At 38.4% G+C, this 18415-nt stretch overlaps 1 protein-coding gene across 11 annotated transcripts in view; it reads left to right on the top strand.

Annotated features, from left to right (window-relative positions):
- The window catches only part of CSPP1 (centrosome and spindle pole associated protein 1), a 234531-nt gene that overhangs the window by 93407 nt on the left and 122709 nt on the right, over positions 1 to 18415 (top strand). The window lies entirely within an intron of this gene.

The raw sequence follows: 18415 nt of genomic DNA on the forward strand, positions 1-18415 counted from the left end.
ATTAGTATATAGTGTCCTTCTTTGTCTCTTTTAACTGTTTTACATTTGAAGTCTAATTTGTTGGATATTAGTATAGCCACTCCTGCTCTTTTCTGGTTGTTATTTGCATGAAATATCTTTTCCCAACCTTTCACTTTCAACCTATGTTTATCTTTGGGTCTAAGATGTGTTTCCTGTAGACAGCATATAGAAGGATCCTGTTTTTTAATCCATTCTGCCAATCTGTGTCTTTTGATTGGGGTATTCAGTCCATTGACATTTAGTGTTATTGCTGTTTGGATAATATTTTCCTCTAACATTTTGCGTTTTGTATTATATATATCATATCTGATTTTCCTTCTTTCTACACTCTTTTCCATATCTCTCTCTTCTGTCTTTTTGTATCTGACTCTAGTGCTCCCTTTAGTATTTCTTGCAGAGCTGGTCTCTTGGTCACAAATTCTTTCAGTGACTTTTTGTCTGAGAATGTTTTAATTTCTCCCTCATTTTTGAAGGATAATTTTGCTGAATATAGGAGTCTTGGTTGGCAGTTTTTCTCTTTTAGTATTTTAAATATATCATCCCACTGTCTTCTAGCTTCCATGGTTTCTGCTGAGAAATCTACACAAAGTCTTATTGGGTTTCCCTTGTATGTAATGGATTGTTTTTCTCTTGCTGCTTTCAAGATCTTCTCTGTCTCTTTGACCTCTGACATTCTAACTAGTAAGTGTCTTGAAGAACGCCTATTTGGGTCTAATCTCTTTGGGGTGCGCTGCACTTCTTGGATCTGTAATTTTAGGTCTTTCATAAGAGTTGGGAAATTTTCAGTGATAATTTCTTCCATTAGTTTTTCTCCTCCTTTTCCCTTCTCTTCTCCTTCTGGGACACCCACAAAACGTATATTTGTGCGGTTCATATTGTCCTTGAGTTCCCTGATACCCTGTTCAAATTTTTCCATTCTTTTCCCTATAGTTTCTGTTTCTTTTTGGAATTCAGATGTTCCATCCTCCAATTCACTAATTCTATCTTCTGTCTCTTTAAATCTATCATTGTAGCTATCCATTATTTTTTCTATGTTTGCTAGTTTATCCTTCACTTCCATAAGTTCTGCGATTTGTTTTTTCAGTTTTTCTATTTCTTCTTTATGTTCAGCCCATGTCCTCTTCATGTCCTCCCTCAATTTATCGATTTCATTTTTGAAGAGGTTTTCCATTTCTGTTCGTATATTCAGCATTAGTTGTCTCAGCTCTTGTGTCTCATTTGAGCTATTGGTTTGTTCCTTTGACTGAGCCATATTCTCAATCTTTTGAGCGTGGACAGTTATCTTCTGCTGCTGACGTCTGGGCATTTATTCAGATTTCTCTTGGTGTTGGACCCAGCAAGGTTGTAATATTTTTCTGTGAAATCTGTGGGATCTGTTTTTCTTATCTTGCCCAGTATGTGGCGCACGTGGCACACGTTTGTCTCAAGTGTTTGGAATGGGTCTCCCCCAGTCACCGATCTCAGTGGCCTGGGTATTTCGGATCCAATTCTCTCCGTTGGTTCAGGGGCCGCGCGTGGTTGGGTCGTCAGCTGCCGCGGCTTGAGGGGACCCTGTGGCTGGTTGCGGGCCGCAGCGGGCCTGGGGGATTCCCCACCGGACCAGGAAGCCTCCCGTGGAGCGGGGCTACCGCTGCTTGGATAGCCCTCCTATCCGAGACTCGTATCCGCGGACTCGAAGCAGAGACTCGAAGCCGCCCGCAAAAGAGGGGTGCCGCCTGCCTCGGCTTTGGAAACTTGCTTCTCCAATACTCTCAGCCGGCCCGGAAAGGAGGGAGGGAGTAGCTCGGACCACCGCAGCTGCCGCTGATCGGGAAATCACGCGCCGCTCGGGGGTCTCACCGCAGCCTAGTCTCGCAGTCAGTCTTGCCAGCCCAGACTTTGGATAGCCCTCTGATCTGAGATTCGTAGCCGCGGACTCAAAGCCGAGACTTGAAGCCGCCCGCAGAAGAAGGGCGCTGCCTGCCTCGGCTTGGGAAACTTGCTTCTCCGATACTCTCAGCCGGCCCGGGAAGGAGGGAGGGATTAGCTCGGACCGCCATGGCTGCGGCTGCTCGGCAAATCACGCGCTGCTTGGGGGTCTCGCCGCAGCCAAGAGTCGCAGTCAGACTTGCCAGCCCAGACTTTGTATAGCCCTCTGATCCGAGACTCGTAGCTGCGGACTCGAAGCCGAGACTCAAAGCCGCCCGCAAAAGTGTGGCGCTGGCCACCTTGGCTGGGAAGCTTGTCTCTCCGCGTCCCTCAGCCAGCCTGGGAAGGAGGGAGGGATTAGCTCGGACCCCCGCAGCTGCGGCTGCTCGGGGGTCTCGCCGCAGCCAAGTCTCGCAATCAGACTTGCCAGCCCAGACTTTGGATAGCCCTCTGATGCGAGACTCGTAGTCGCGGACTCGAAGCCGAGACTCGAAGCCGCCCGCAAAAGTGTGGCGCCGGCCGCCTTGGCTGGGAAGCTTGTCTCCGCGTCCCTCAGCCATCCCGGGAAGGAGGGAGGGATTAGCTCGGACCGCCGCAGCTGCGGCTGCTCGGGAAATCGCCCGCCGCTCGGGGATCTCACTCACCGCAGCCGAGTTTCGCAGTCAGACTAACCAGCCCAGACTGGGTTACGCTGTGTGTCCATTCCCTGCTGTAGCCCCGGGAGCTGTTCTGTACTGTTTCTGTTCACCTATTAGTTGATTTGGAGTCGGAGGAACCTAAGACGCATGTACCTTACTAAGACGCCATCTTGGATCTCCGGTATTCTTTTTTAATATAGTCACCTAGAGCTATAAATTTCTCTTTGAGCACTGCCTTTGCTGCATCGCCTAAGTTTTGGTATATTTTCTTTTCATTTTCATTCATCTCAAGATATTTACTAATTTCCCTTATGATTTCTTCTTTGACCCATTGGTTATTTTAGAGTGTGTTGTTTAATTTCCACGTATTTTTAAATTTTCCAGTTTTCCTTCTGTTATTGATTTCTAGCTTTATTCCATTGTAGTCTGAGATGATACTTTGTATGATTTCAGTATTTTTAAATTTATTAAGTTTTGATTTGTGGTCAAACATGTGGTCTATCCCAGGAAATGTCCGCATGCACTTAAGAAGAATATGAGTACTGCTGTTGTTGGATAGAGTGTTCTATGCAAGTCTGTTAGTTATAATTGATTAATAGTGTTCACATCCTCTATTTCCTTGTTGATTATCTATTTAGGTATTCTATACATTATTGAAAATAGTGTATTGACGTCTCAGTCATTGTATCTGATCATCTTTACATATTATATGCCCATGAACATAAATTTTAAATACTCTTAGCCATTTGCCTAAGTAATATAGGAAGGAAAAACAGTTACAAACCAGAAGTACAATAATATAGAATTTTGTTTTTACTTATGTAGTTACTTTACCAATGTTTTTTTTTCTTCTTCTGGCTTTGAGTTACTATCTAGTGCCCCCCCCTTTAAGTGAAATTTTATTGAGATATGTTCATACACCATACAATCCATCTAAAATATTCAAGCGATGGCTGTCAACTTAGCCAGGCGACCGTGCCCAGTTGTCTGGTCGAGCAAGCACTGGCCTAACTGTTACTGCAAGGACATTTCCTGGCTGATTAATAAGCTAGAAGGCTGGTTTATTAAATCATCAGTACTTTGATTGCATCAGTGGCTGATTAGATATGCAGTTGCCCAAGTGTAAGTAAGTATCATCTGCAATTAGTGATGTTTAATAAAATCAGCTGAAACCTTTAAAGGAGAAGTCAGAAGAGAGAATTTAGCCAGCCAACCTCTCCTGGGGAGTTCATTAAAACTTTCATCAGCGCTGTCAGCTTGTGGCCTACCCTATGGAATTTACACTTGTTTTCCCCACAGTTGCATGAGACACGTTTATAGAATCTCATATTTATAGATATCTCCTGTTGGTTCTGTTTCCCTGGAGAACCCTGACCATGGGTTGTTGTATTTTTTGGTATTTGTGAGCAGTGCTGCTATGAACATCAATGTGGAGGTGTCTTGTTCATGTTTCTGCTTTCAGATCTTTTGGGTAAATAGCTAGTAGCAGGATTGCCTGATTGTAAGGCAACTCTGTATTTAGCTTTCTGAGGAACCACTAAACTGCCTTCCACAGTGGCTCTACCATTTTATGTTCACATCTTCTCTAAAACCTATACTTTCCTGTTTGGTTAATAGCAGCCTTTCTAGTAGATGTGAAGTGATAATCTCATTGTGGTTTTAGTTTGCATTTCCCTAATAGCTGGTGAAGCTGAGCACCTTTTCATGTGGTTTTTAGCCATTTTTGTTTCATCTTTGAAAAAAATTCTATTTATGGCTTTTCTCCATTTATTATCATTAGTTTTTTGTCTTTTTCATGTTGAGTTGAAGGATTTATTTTTCTGAATATCAACCTTCTCACATATGTCATTTCCAAATATTTCCCATTGAGATGCTTGCCTTCTCAACGTTTTGACAGAAGTATTCAATTTTGAGGTCCTATTTATCTATTCTTTCTTTCATTTCTTGTGCGTTAGCAATAAGGTCTAAGAAATTACCACCTATCACTAATAGGTTTTGAAGATGTTTTGCCACGTATTCTTGTAGTTATTTTTTTGGTCTTTGATGCATTTTGCATTAATTTTTGTATAGAGTGTGAGATAGGGGTCCTCTTTCATTCTCTTGGTTATGGAAAGCCAGTTCTCCCAGCACCATTTAATGAAAAGACTGTTCTGTCCCAGTTGAGTATATTTGGCAGCCTTGTCAAAAATCAGTCGACTATAGATATGATGGTGCATTTCTTAATTCTCAGTTAGATTCCATTCATCAATAGGTCTATCTTTATGCCAGTACCATGTTTTGTTTTGTTTTTTTAACTTTTTAAACTGTATAATATAACATATCTACAAAGCAAAGAAAGAAAAAAGCAATAATTTTCAATGAGCTCTTCAACAAGTAGTTACAGGACAGATCCCAGAGTTTGTTTGTCATGGGTTACCATTCCATCATCTCAGATACTTCCTTCTAGCTCTTCCAGAACATTGGTGGTTAGAAGGAATTTTTTTTTTAATCATCACAGTTAACTTTTTTTTTTTTTTTTAACATGGGCAGGCACCGGGAAACGAACCCGGGTCCTCGGGCATGGCAGGCAAGCACTCTTACCTGCTGAGCCACCGTGGCACGCCCTAACTTTTTTTTGTGAAAAATAACGTATATACAAAAAAAGCAATACATTTCAAAACACATGCAGCAATTAGTTGTAGAACAGATTATAGAGTTAGGTATTGATCACCGTGGCTTTATAGTATGTTTTAAAGTCAGAAAGTGTGTGTCCTCCTACTACATTCTTCTTTTTGAAGATGTTTTTGGCTATTCACCGGCCCCTTTTGTTTCCAAATTAATTTGATAATTAGCTTTTTCATTTCTACAAATTATGGTTTTGGAGAGTTTTTTTTTTTTAAACAAATCGATAATATCCTATTTTATTTTGTTATGAGGTGAACTCTTAAAAAAAAAAAAAAACCCAAGTATAACAATAGCGTCTTTGCTACAGAAATGAGTTTCACATGAGCAATCCTCATAATCAAGGGCTTAGCCTATTTTCGTGGGAGTTCCAATGTTTGAGAGAGTACCAGGTATTTCCCAGATGGGGAAATTTAATAGTTCCATATTTCTTCTCCAGTCCTAAGAGGGACTTCGGCAATACTTTTTAATACCAGCCCACCATAGTCTAGGAAGTATCTGGGTATTACCTTAAACTGTACAGAATTATAAAGCCTTATTCCTCTTCAGAGTTCCATGTGTTTAGGTTGTTAAAATGGTTTCTCCAAGCAGGTTGATTTAGATTATGTGTTACATTAAACTAGGTTCTAGGCACAATAAACCTCTCTACTTTCATACATGAAGCTTAAGAATACATATTCTATCATCCTTTAACCTGTATTCTGATCTACCTTAGTCTCTATCTGATCAGCTTCATTTTTATCTCTAATTGAAGCCTAAACTCTTTTTTGTTTACTTAACAATTGCTGTAGGTATAGATGCTAACTTTCAGACCTGCAGAATTCCAACTCTGAGTATTAGGTTTCACAGAGATATCCAATGTTCCAGTGAAATACTAGGTCATACACATATAGCATAGTGTCTCAGAATCTAGAAATACACTTATAGCTCCAGACAAAGTGTGACTGCTGTGAGAGTTTACAACCTAGACTCCAGTTTTATTATAAGTATTTTCTAAAGGAGACCGTACCATAATCGTTCTCTTGTTTCTGGCTTATTTTGCATAGCAAAATGTCCCCAAGGTTCATTCACTTTGTTGCATACCTCATAACTTCATCCCTCTTTGTAGTTGCACAATATTCCATTATATGTATATGTGGTAGTTAGATTCAGCTGTCAGCTTGGCCAGGTGAACGTGCTTAGTTCTGTTGCTGTGGACATGATCTAATGGTACATGAACCTCATCTGTTGCTCATTACATCTGCAGTCAGCTAGGAGGCGTGCCTGCTGTAATGAATGATGTTTGATTTAATTGGCTGGTGCTTCAATGAAAGAGCTCAACGTAGCACTGCCCAAGCAGCTCAGCATATCTCATCTTGGCACTCACAGCTCATTCCAGGCCTTTGGAGATGCAGAAAGAAATCACCCTGGGCAAAGATGTTGGAACCCAGAGGCCTGGAGAGAGGGCCAGCAGAGATTGCCTTGTGCCTTCCCACGTAAGAAAGAACCTCAGTTGAAAGTTAGCTGCCTTTCCTCTGAAGAACTATACATTAACTAAATAAATCCCCTTTTATTGAAAGCCAATCCATCTCTGGTATGTTGCATTCTGGCAGCTAGTGAAGTAGAACAGTATGTATCACAGTTTGCCATTCTCCTTCTCAGTCCTTGTGCCCTTTGGCCCCCTCCATCTATTGGGCTTCATGGATAGTATTCAAAATAAACAGTGCATGTCTCACAGTGTCCGTACGCAGTTGTACAGTCATCAGCACTCTCAATTCTAGACAGTTTTCGTTCGTTCAAAGAGACAAAGAACCGATAAACACACCCTCACCAAATATCAAATGTAAACCTCCTCCATCTCTTGTCCCTCCCTACCAATTTTTAGCCCCTGATATTGCGGTGGTACTGTTGATGTCTTCATGCAGACCATAACATGCAATATTATTTTCCCCCCATGCCCCTCTATTATTGACTCTTTGTACAAGATCAAACCTTTATGCGTGAATTTGTTTATAATTGTAGAGTTAATCAGTAAGATTCATGACTCTATACAAATCCTTTCAATCAAAGTCACCTTCAATATGGTGCTTTTACTTATTACCCCACTAATGAACTGCTGTCACTTTATCTGTTTCCTCATGGTTACCCAATGAATTTGACCTCACTGGGTAACCGTTCACTTGACTCTAGCTTCTTTGCTTCTTTAAGTCTTATGTAATCTACATTGTAAGCCTCTGTGTTTACCTTTACAGGAGTCATTACTGTGAGATCATACAGTATCTTTCCTTCTGTTTCTGGTTTATTTCACTCAGTATTATGTTCTCAAGGTTCATCCATGTTGTCATTTGCTTCAGGACCTGTTTTATTGCTGTATAATATTCCATCATGTGTATATTCCACATTTTGTTATCCACTTGTCTGTTGAGGGGCACTTGAATTGTTTCCATTTTTAGGTGATTATAAATAGTGCTAATATGAACATTGATATGCACATATCTGTTTGTTTCACTGCTTTCAGCTCTTCTGGGTATATACTGAGTATTGAAATTGCCAAGTCAAAATCTGTGTTAATTTGCTAAAGCTGCCTGAATGCAATACACTGGAAATGGAATGGCTTTTATAAAAGGTATTTATAAAGTTACATGTTTACAGTTCTGAGGCCATAAAAATGTCCAGATTAGGGCATCCATAGAAAGATACCTTGACTCTGTCGAGAGGCTATTGGAAGTCTCTCTTATGCAAGCTTCAGTTAGACATTACTACCTATCAAAACTTGCCAAACCGCAACCAGAACTATTCCAGCCAATCCTAAAGAACACCTAAGGTGATATATAAGATTCTACAAATGTCCCATGCATTAGAATAACTTTCCAGAAACAAATAACTTCCAGATAGGTCCGTGGACCAGATGAGTCCTGAAACCTAGAGGGTTCAGCCTCTCTAGAACATCAGCTAGTTCTTTCTCTCTACCCCATATTATTGACAGCCCCTTCGAACATGAAAAAGTTAGAATGGCCATAGCCCAAATACCCTGAAAGATAGAAAGATCAAAGGTGCTGGTGGGGTTTATACAGAGAAGGTAGGGTTTAATAAGCAAATATGATTGCCAAATCATTAAATTGGTATTTCTTTTAGTCTCCAGTATCTTAGAGCAACTAGAAGTAAAAACCTGAAACTGGATTTGTAACCCATACCGAATTCTGAAATCTCTTCAACAAACAGTTGTTGCGATATGCTTTGAAATTTATTGCTTTTTTTGTATTTATGTTATTTTTCACAAAAAAGAAAAAAGTCGATTGAGATAAAAAAAATATTTATTCCTTCTTGCCTCCTATATTCTGGAGCAGCTAGAAGGAAAAATCTGAGATGATGGTATGGTAGCCTGTGACAAACTCTGGGATTTGTCCTGTAACTACTTGTTGAAGAGTGCTTTGAAAACTATTACTTATTTCTTTCTTTGCTTAAAAAAGGTATCTTGACTCTGAAGAAAGGCTGATGTCTGTAACATTGTATATGCAGGTTGCTGATGTCTGCTGGTCCTTGTTCATTGTTCTGTTGCTTCCAGCTTCTGATTCTAATGGCTTTCTCTCTAAGCATCTGTGGGTCCTGACTTAGCTGCTCTGGGGAAAAGCTCTGGATTTAATTTCTTAGTTTAGCATGTCCTGGGGCTGGAGACTTCTTTTCTTCAGGGTCTGCTATTTCTGTGAATCCTTGTTTAGCACCCAGAATACATCTGTCAGCACTCCAGGCATCTCCACATGTCTGCATCTGAGCTTTCTCTAAAATGTTTCCCCTTTAAAGGACTCAAGTAAACTAATGAAGAGGCACCTTGAATGGGTGGAGTCACATCTCCAGCTAATCCAAAAGTCACACCGAGATTCACATCTCCATGGAAACAACCTAATTGAGAGGCCCCACCCTACAATATTGAATCAGGATTAGATACATGGCTTTACTGGGGTACATAATAATTTCAAACGAGCACATAGGGCCACTCAGTATTTAGTTTTTTGAGGAACTGCCAAAGTGTCTTCCACAGAAGCTGTATCATTATCTATTCCCTCCAGCAGTGAATGAGAGTGTTCCAGTTTTTCTGAATCCTCTCCAACATTTGTAGTTTTGTTTGCTTAGTAGCAGCCATTCTTATAGGTGTAAGGTTACACCTCACTATAGTCTTGATTTGCATTTCCCTTATAATGAAGATGAGCATGGCTTCATCTCCTTTTTAGCCATATGTGCTTGCTCTTCAGAAAATGTCTACTCTGGGCAGTCCACCGTGGCTCAGCAGAGGACCCGGTTTGATTCAGCAGAGGACCCGGTTTGATTCCCGGTGCCTGCCCATTTAAAAAAAAAAAAAAGAAAAAAAGAAAATGTCTACTCATATCCTTTGCCCATTTTGAATTTGGGTTATTCTTTTGTTGCAGAATTGTATAATTTCTTTATGTACACAGAATATGTGATCCAAATATTTTCTCACATTGAGTTGGCTGCCTCTTCACGTTTTTGACAGTCCTTTGAGACATAGAAGCTTTTGATTTTGAGGTATTCCCATTTATCTATTTTTCCTTTTGTAGCTTGTGCTTTGGGTGTACAGTTTAAGAAGCTACCTCCTTTTATAAGATCTTGGTGATGCTTCCCTATATAATATAGGAGTTTTATGGTACTGGCTCTTGTATTTAGGTTTTTAATCCATATTGAATTAGTTTTTGTATACAGTGTAAACTCTACCTTACATTCTACCTCTTTCATTATTTTGCCTGTTGATATCCAGCTCTCCCATGAGCAGTTATTAAAAAGACTTTTCTGTCCCAGTTCAGTAGATTTGGGGGCATTGTCAAAAGTCAGTTGACCATAGATTTGGAGGTCTATCTCTGCACTCTTGATTTGGTTCCATTAATTGATTCTTCTGTCTTTGTGCCAGTACCAGGCAATTTTGACCACTGTGGCTTTATGTTTTAAAGTCATGAAGTATTAGTCCTCTCACTTTGCTTTTCTTTTTTAGGATATCTTTAGGTATTCGAGGTCTTTTTCCCTTCCAAATAAATTTTTTTTTTTTTTTTTTTTTTTAGAGAGGGAGGAAAGGAAGGAAAGAAAGACAGAGAAGGAAGGAAGGATGGAAGGAAGGAAGGGAGGAAGAAAGGGAAACATTTTCTTATTTTATTATATTTTGTTTTTATTTGTTTGTTTTTTACATGGGCTGGGGCCGGGAATTGAACCGGGGTCCTCCGGCATGGCAGGCAAGCACTCTTGCCCGCTGAGCCACCGCGGCCCGCCCCCAAATAAATTTGATAACAAGCTTTTCCAAATCTTTAAAGTAGGTTGTTGGAATTTTGATTGGTATTGTATTGGATCTGTAGATCAATTTGGGTAGAATTGACATCTTGATGACATTTCTCCTACCTTACTCATGAGCACAGAAGAACTTTCCATATATTTAGATGTTCTTTGATCTCTTTTAGCAGTGTTTTATGGTTTTCTGCGTATAGGTCACTAACATCTCTGGTTAAGCTCATTCCTAGATATTTGATTCTCTTAGTTGCTATTTTGAATGGAATTCTTTCCTTAAATGTCTCCTCAGCTAGGCCATTACTTGTATATAGAAACATTAATGCTTTTTGTGCATTAATCTTGTTTCTTGCCACTTTACTGAATTTATGAGCTCAAGTAGCCTTGTCATAGATTTCTCAAGAATTTTCCAAGTATAAGATCATGACATCTGCAAATAATGAAACTTTTATTTCTTCCTTTCCTATTTGGATTCCTTTTATTCCTTTCTCCTGCCAGATCACTCTAGCTAAAACTTCTAATACAATATTAAATAATAATAGTGACAATGGGCATCCTTGTCTCTTTTCAGATCTTAGAAGGCTTTCAGTCCCTCACTGTTGAGTATAATGCTGATTATAGGATTTTTATATATGCCCTTAGAATATAGCAGAAGTTTCCTCTGATTACTACCTTTTGAAGTGTTTTTATTAGAAAAGGATGCTGATTTTTTCAAATCATTTTCAGCATCAATCAATATGATTATGTGATTCTTTCCCTTTCAAATTTTTGATGTGCTGCATTACATTAATTTTCTTATATTGTTTCTTATGATTTTCTTATGTTGAATGATCCTTGCATTCCTGGTATAAATCCCACTTGGTCGTGAGGTATAATTCTTTCAACGTATTGCTGGAATCGATTTGCTAGTATTTCGTTGAGAATTTTTGCATCTATGCTCATTAGCAAGATTGGTCTATAGTTTTCCTTTCTTGTCATGTCTTTATTGGTTTTGGTATTATAGTGATGTTAACATCATTAAATGAGTTAAGAAGTGTTCTCTTTTACTCAGTCTTTTTTGAAGAGTTTGAGCAGGATTGATGTTAGTTCTTTTTGGAATGTATGCTAAAATTACCCTGTGAAACCTCTGGCCCTGGGCTTTTCTTTGTAGGAAAATTTTTGATGACTGATTGAATCTCTTTACTTCTAATTGGTTTGTTGGTATCTTCTCTTTCTTCTTGAGTCAGTGTAGATAGTGCCTGTGTTTCTAGGAATTTGCCATTTTAACTGTGTTGTCTTGTTTGTTGGCATAGTTATTCATAATATCCTTGTATGACTTTTTTTCCATTTCTTTAGGATCATTTGTAACAACCCTCCCTCTTATTTCTTATTTTATTTGCATCCTCTCTTTTTTTTTGTTTATCAGCCTAGCTGGGGTTCCATTGATTTTTTAAAAAAATTTTTATTAATAAAATCAATCAGCATACAAATGTGAACATTCTTAACATATAAACATTCCATACTTAGTATGCAGTCAGTGGCTAACAATATCATCACATAATTGTAAATTCATCACCATGATCATTTCTCAGAACATTTACAATACTCCAGAAAAAGAAATAACAAAAAAAAGAAAAAAACTCATACATACTGTCATGGTTAGGGACATGTGCCAACTGGCCTGTCTGTTGCAATGAGGACATTTCATAGGATTAGGTCATGATCACATCAGCTGAATCCACAGCTGATTCCATTTGTAATCAGCCAAAGGGGAGTGTCTTCTACAATTAGTGGTGCTAAATCTAATCACAGGAAGCCTTTTAAGGAGGACTCAGAGGAGAAAGGCCCCATTCCTGCTTCGGCTGGTGAGCCTCTCCTGTGGAGTTCATCCAGACCCTCCATCAGAGTTGTCGGCTTCACAGCCTGCCCTGTGGATTTTGGACTCTGCGTTCCTGCAGTCATGTGAGACACTTTTATAAATTTTATGTTTGCAAGTGTTCCCTGTTGATTCTGTTTCTCTAGAGAACCCTAACTAATACATATACCATACCCCGTTCCCCTCCCTCTCATTGACCACTAGTATTTCCCTCTACCCAATTTATTTTAACACTTGTTCCCCCTATTATTTATTTATTTTTAATCCATATTTTTTATTCATTTGTCCATACTGTAGATAAAAGGAGCATCGGAATAAGGTCTTCACAATCACACAGTCCCTTTGCGAAAGCTACATCATTGTTCAGTCATCATCAAGAAACATGTCTACTGGTTCCATTGATTTTATTGTTTTTTCTCAAAGAATCAACTTTTGGTTTTATTGATTCTTTCGATTATATTTCTGTTCCCCAGTTTGTTTATTTTTGCTTCATTCTTTGTTATTTCTCTCCTTCTATTTGTTTTGAGATTAGTTTGCTGTTTTTTCTCCAGTTCCCCCAGGAAAAGTCCTTGATTTCTGCTTTTTTTAAATTTTAATATAAGCATTTAGAGCAATAAATTTCCCCTATCAGCACTACCTTTACCTAAACCACAAATTCTGATATATTGTATTCTCATTTTCATTTGTCTCCGGATATTTTCCAGTTTCTCTAGCAATTTCTTCTTTGACCCACTGATTGTTTAAAAGTGTGTTGTTTAATCTCCACGTATTTGTGAAAGTTCTGGTTCTTTAGTGGTTATTGATTTCCAACTTTGTTCCATTGTGTTCAGAGAAAGTGCTTTGAATAATTTCAATCTTACTAAATTTATAAAGACCTGTTTTGTGCCCCAATATATGATCTATCCTGGAAAATATTTCATGAGCAGTAGAGAAGAATGTATATCCTGATGTTTTGAGGTATAGGAATCTATATATGTCTGTCAGGTGCATTTCAATTATCGTATTGATTAAGTTTTCTCTATCCGTATTGATCCCCTGTCTCGTTTTTCTATATGTAGGGAGTGATGTGTTGAAGTCTCCCATTGTTATTGTTGAAACATCTGTTCCCTTCAGTTTTACCAGTGTTTGCCTCATGTACTTTTGAGCTCCTTGGTTGGGAGCATAAACATATATGAGTCTTACTTTTTCTTGGTGAATTGCCCCTTTTATTAATATGTAGTGTCCTTCTTTGTCTCTTATAATGTCTTTACCTTTAAAGACTATTTTATTTGATATTAGAATAGCTACTCTTGCTTTCTTTTGGCTACTGCTTGCATAGAAGATCTTTTTCCATCCTTTCTCTTTCAGTCTATTTATATCTTTGGGTCTAGGTTGAGTCTCTCGTAAGCAGCAGATATATGGATCTTTTTTTTTTTAAATTTTTTTATTGTATACTATAACATATACAAGCAAAGAAATAAAAAAACAATAGTTTTCAAAGCACTCTTCAACAAGTAGTTACAAGACAGATCCCAGAGTTTGTCATGGGCTACCATACAATCCTCTCAGATTTATTTCCTTCTAGCTGCTCCAGAATATAGGAGACTGGAAGGCTTGAGTATTTTTTTAATCATCACAATCAACTTTTTTCCTTCATTTTTTTGGTGAAAAATAACATATATACAAAAAAGCAATAAATTTCAAAGCATAGCATCACATTTAGTTATAGAACTTATTTCAGAGTTTGGCATGGATTATAATTCTCCAATTTTAGGTTTTTACTTCTGGCTGCTCTAAGATACTGAAGACTAAAAGACATATCACTTTAATGATTCGGCAGTCATATTCGTTTGTTAATTCCTGTCTTCTCTGTATAATTCCACCATCACCATTGATCTTTCTGTCCCTCTGTTTAGGGCTATAGCTATTCTAACTTTTTCATGTTGGAAGGGTTTGTCAATAGTATGGGGTAGGGAGATGAAACTATCTGATGTTCTGGAGAGGCTGGGCCCTTTAGGTTTCAGGACTTATCTGGACCAGGGACCCATCTAGAGGTTGTAGGTTTCTGGAAAGTTACTCTAGTGCATGGAACCCTTGTGGAATCTTTATATTGCCCTAGATGTTCTTTAGGAGTGACTGGATTGGTTCTGGTTGGCGTTTGGCAGCTTATGATCAGTAGCAAGATATAACTGAAGCTTACATAAGAGCAACCTCCAGAGTAGCCTCTTGACTCTATATTTGAACTGTCTCTGCCACTGATACTTTATTAGTTACACTTCTTTTCCCCCTTTGGGTCAGAATGGAGTTGTTGATCCCATGGTGCCAGGGCCGAATTCATCCCTGGGTGTCATCTTGCATGCTGCCAGGGAGACTTTCACCTCTGGATGTCATGTCCCACATAGTGGGGAGGGCAATGATTTCACTTGCAGAGTTGGGCTTAGAGAGAATGATTTCACTTGCAGAGTGGGCTTAGAGAAACAAGAGGTTCTCAGAAGTAACTCTTAGGCATACCTATAAGTAGGCTAAGCTTCTCTGCTACCTACATAAGCTTCACAAGAGTAAACCTCAGGATCAAGGGCATGGCCTATTGATTTGGGTATCCCTAAAATTTGTCACAGTATTAGGGCATTCTCTAATGGTAAAGCTTAATGATTCCATATTTTTTCTCCCATCCCTCAAGAGATTTTGCCAATACTTTTTGATTATCTGCTTAATATACTCTAGGAAGTATCCAGGCATTACATTAATTTGTATAGGATTAAAGGACCTCTTTATTATTCTGGGCTCCCTGTGTTTCAGTTGTTCAGTTGAGCTGTACAGATAGGTTGAGTTATATTATGTGCTACAGAAACTTTAGGTTCCAGACCAAGTAAACCTTTCTTCCTTTGCTTTCTTCCCTGTGTTCTGAATTACTTTAACCCCAACCTGATTGGCTTCTTTCTTATCTCTAAATATCAGGTTATATATATATATATATATATAAAACAGCCTCTTGAAATCCAGAAATAATAATTACCACTCTGTACTTAATATGTCTGCTTTGCAAGCTTACAATCTAGGCCCCTATTTTCTTTTAAGCATTTTCTAAAGGAGACCATACCATTGTTGTTCTTTTGTTTCTGGCTTACTTTGTCTCACCAAATGTCCCACACATTCATTCATATCTTTGTGTGCCTCACGACTTTATTTGTTTTTGTAGCAGCACAACAGTCATTCATAAGTATACACCATCGTTTGCCAATGTACTTCTCAGTCAGTGTATTCTTCAGCCACCAGCATTCATCAGGCATCATGTATAGTGCCCTATGTCCACAGCCCATTAGCACTCTAAATTTTAGATAATTTCATTGTTCCCAAGAGAAGGATAACCAATAAATACATCCTTGTCAAATAGGAAATCTAAACCTCCTCTTAAACCTTGTCCCTCCTCCCATTATTTACTTCTACTATTGCTGTGGTAGTACTGATGTTTTCCTTTTAAACATAGCCCATAGCTTGCAATAGCAGTTTTCCCTTTACCTTCATTTTTTTAAAATTTATGAAACATAACCACATACAAGCATAAACATTCTTACAGTATGAGCATTCCATTCTTGTTATACAATAAATAACTCGCAATATCATCATATAGTTGTATATTCATCATCATGATCATTTCTTAGAACATTTGCATCAATTCAGAAAAAGGAATAAAAAGAGAACAGAAAAAAATTCATACATACCATACCCTTCCCTTTCATTGATCACTAGCATTTCAATCTACTAAATTTATTTTAACATTTGTTCCCCGTATTATTTATTTTTAATCCGTATGTTTTATTCGTCTGTTGATAAGATAGATAAAAGAAGCATCAGACACAAGGCTTTCATGTATTGCAAAAGGTGTATCATTATACAATCATCTTTAAGAAACATGGCTACTGGTGCACAGCTCTACATTTTCAGGCTGTTCCCTCCAGCCTCTTCCTTACACTTTAACTAAACAGGTGATATCTATTTAATGGGTAAGAATAACCTCCAGGGTAACCTCTCCACTCTGTTTGGAATCCAGCCATTGACATTTATTTTGTCTCAATTTGCTCTTCTCCTTTTTGGTTGAGAAGGTTTTCTCAATCCCTTGATGCCGAATTTCAGAGCTCATTCTAGGATTTCTGTCCCATGTTGCTGGGAAGGCCCACACCCCTGGGAGTCATATCCTATGTCGAAAGGGGTAGGGCAGTGAGCTTGGCTGAGAGAAAGAGGCCACATCTGAACAACAGAAGAGGTTCTCTTGGGGGTAACTCTTAGGCCTAATTTTAAGTAGGCTTAGCCTATCCTTTGTGTGGCTAAGTTTCATATGAACAAACCCCAAGGTTGGGGGCCCAGCCTATTGTTTTGCTTGCCTTCATTTTTGAAAGATAATTTTGCCAGATAAAGAATTTTTTTTTAACGGTTGTTTTTCTCTTTTTTTTTTTTTTTGTACTGCCTTTCTATATGCTGTTCCACTATCTTCTGGCCTCAATGGTTTCTGTTGAGAAATCCTCTGTTACTGTTTCTGGGGATTTTTTGTATGTAACACATTTCTCTCTTGGTGCTATCAAAATCCTTTCTTTTCTCTGGATTTTATCAATATCATTGTAATTTTTCTTGGTTTATTTTTATCTTTTAGAGTCTGTCCAGCTTGGAGTTTATTGAGCTTCCTGTATTTCAACAGATTTGGAAGTTTTTGGACATTATTTCTTCAAATATGTTTTCTGGCCTTTTCTCTCTTTCTTACCCTTTTGGTATAGCAATGATGTATATACATTGGTATCCTTAATGGTCTGACGCAGGTCCCTCAGCCTCTGTTCATTTTTCTTCATTAATTTTTTCTTTCTGTTCCTTACACTACGTAATTTCAGTGTCTTGTCTTTAAGTTTATTTCTTTCTTCTGCCTGTTCACATATGTTTTTGAATCTATTTAATGAGTTTTTAAATTTCGTTTACTGGTCTTTGTCCTTCCAAACTTTCTTTGTTTCCTTTTTATAATTTCTAACTTTTTAGTTTCGTGGACAGTGTCTTCCTAATTTCTCTTAGTTCTTCTTATAATAAATCCTTTAGCTTACTGAAACATTTAAGATATTGTTTTAAAGTCTCTTACTATTAGTTCAGTGTATAGGTTAGTTCAGGGGTAGTTTCTGGCAAATTCTCTTTTTCCTATGAATGGGCCATAGTTTACTATTTCTTTATGTGTTTTGTAGATTCTTCATTGAGCATTGGACATTCTGAGTAGTATCTCATTAAAACTTGGTAAATTTGGTTCTTCCATTCTTAAGTATTGCTAGGTTTTGTTTTCATTGTTATTGCTTTTGAGGGTTGGAGTTGTCAGTTTTTTACTTTTTCAAATTATTTTCCTTGCTAAATTGGAATGGAAAGAGCAAAGTGAGAAGACCAATAGATATTTCCTCTTTAAGGCTACTCTTGCTTTAGCCTGTGGAAGGTGGGGAGGGTGTTGGAGTAATGTCCACCCAACACAGAACTGGCCCTGTATGCTGAAGCTGATCAAAAGTTGTGATCAGAAGTCAGATTCCTCCCCCCTGGATTTTAGAGAATGATGTCCTTATAGCCCACCTAGGCAACAGCAGGCTGTACTCAGAGCCTGGGCTGCAGTCCTCATGGCTGCCTGCCAGGGAGGATAGCTGCTGCAGGGAGGGTGAGAATCAGTGATATCTACCACCGTTTACCAGCCTTTTCCTCCTGTTCTTCCCTGGATGCTCCACTAGACATCAGATTTCCAAAATAGTTGATTCTGACAGTTTTTGCCTGTGTAATAGCTATTTTGGTAGAGGAACTGATTACTGGAGCTTCCTACTCTGCCATCTTTTCACAACCCTGTCTGGGCAGTAGATTTTTAGATGTCATTTTGGACATATTTGCTGAATTCAGGGGCTTTTGGGTTATATTAGTGAAATATTACCTGGGTTATTTGAAAAATGGAAATAGGGGTTAGGATATTCTGGTATTTAGGGAGGTTTCTGACTAAAGGTAGATATTTGGAAATGATGAGTACTCCTTGTGTTTGGCATATTGTATGTGCTTAACAATTTTGAAACTAGCTGAAGAGGTAGTG

The sequence above is a fragment of the Tamandua tetradactyla genome, chromosome 6, assembly GCF_023851605.1.
Source record: "Tamandua tetradactyla isolate mTamTet1 chromosome 6, mTamTet1.pri, whole genome shotgun sequence".
NCBI classification, from domain to species: Eukaryota; Metazoa; Chordata; class Mammalia; order Pilosa; family Myrmecophagidae; genus Tamandua; species Tamandua tetradactyla.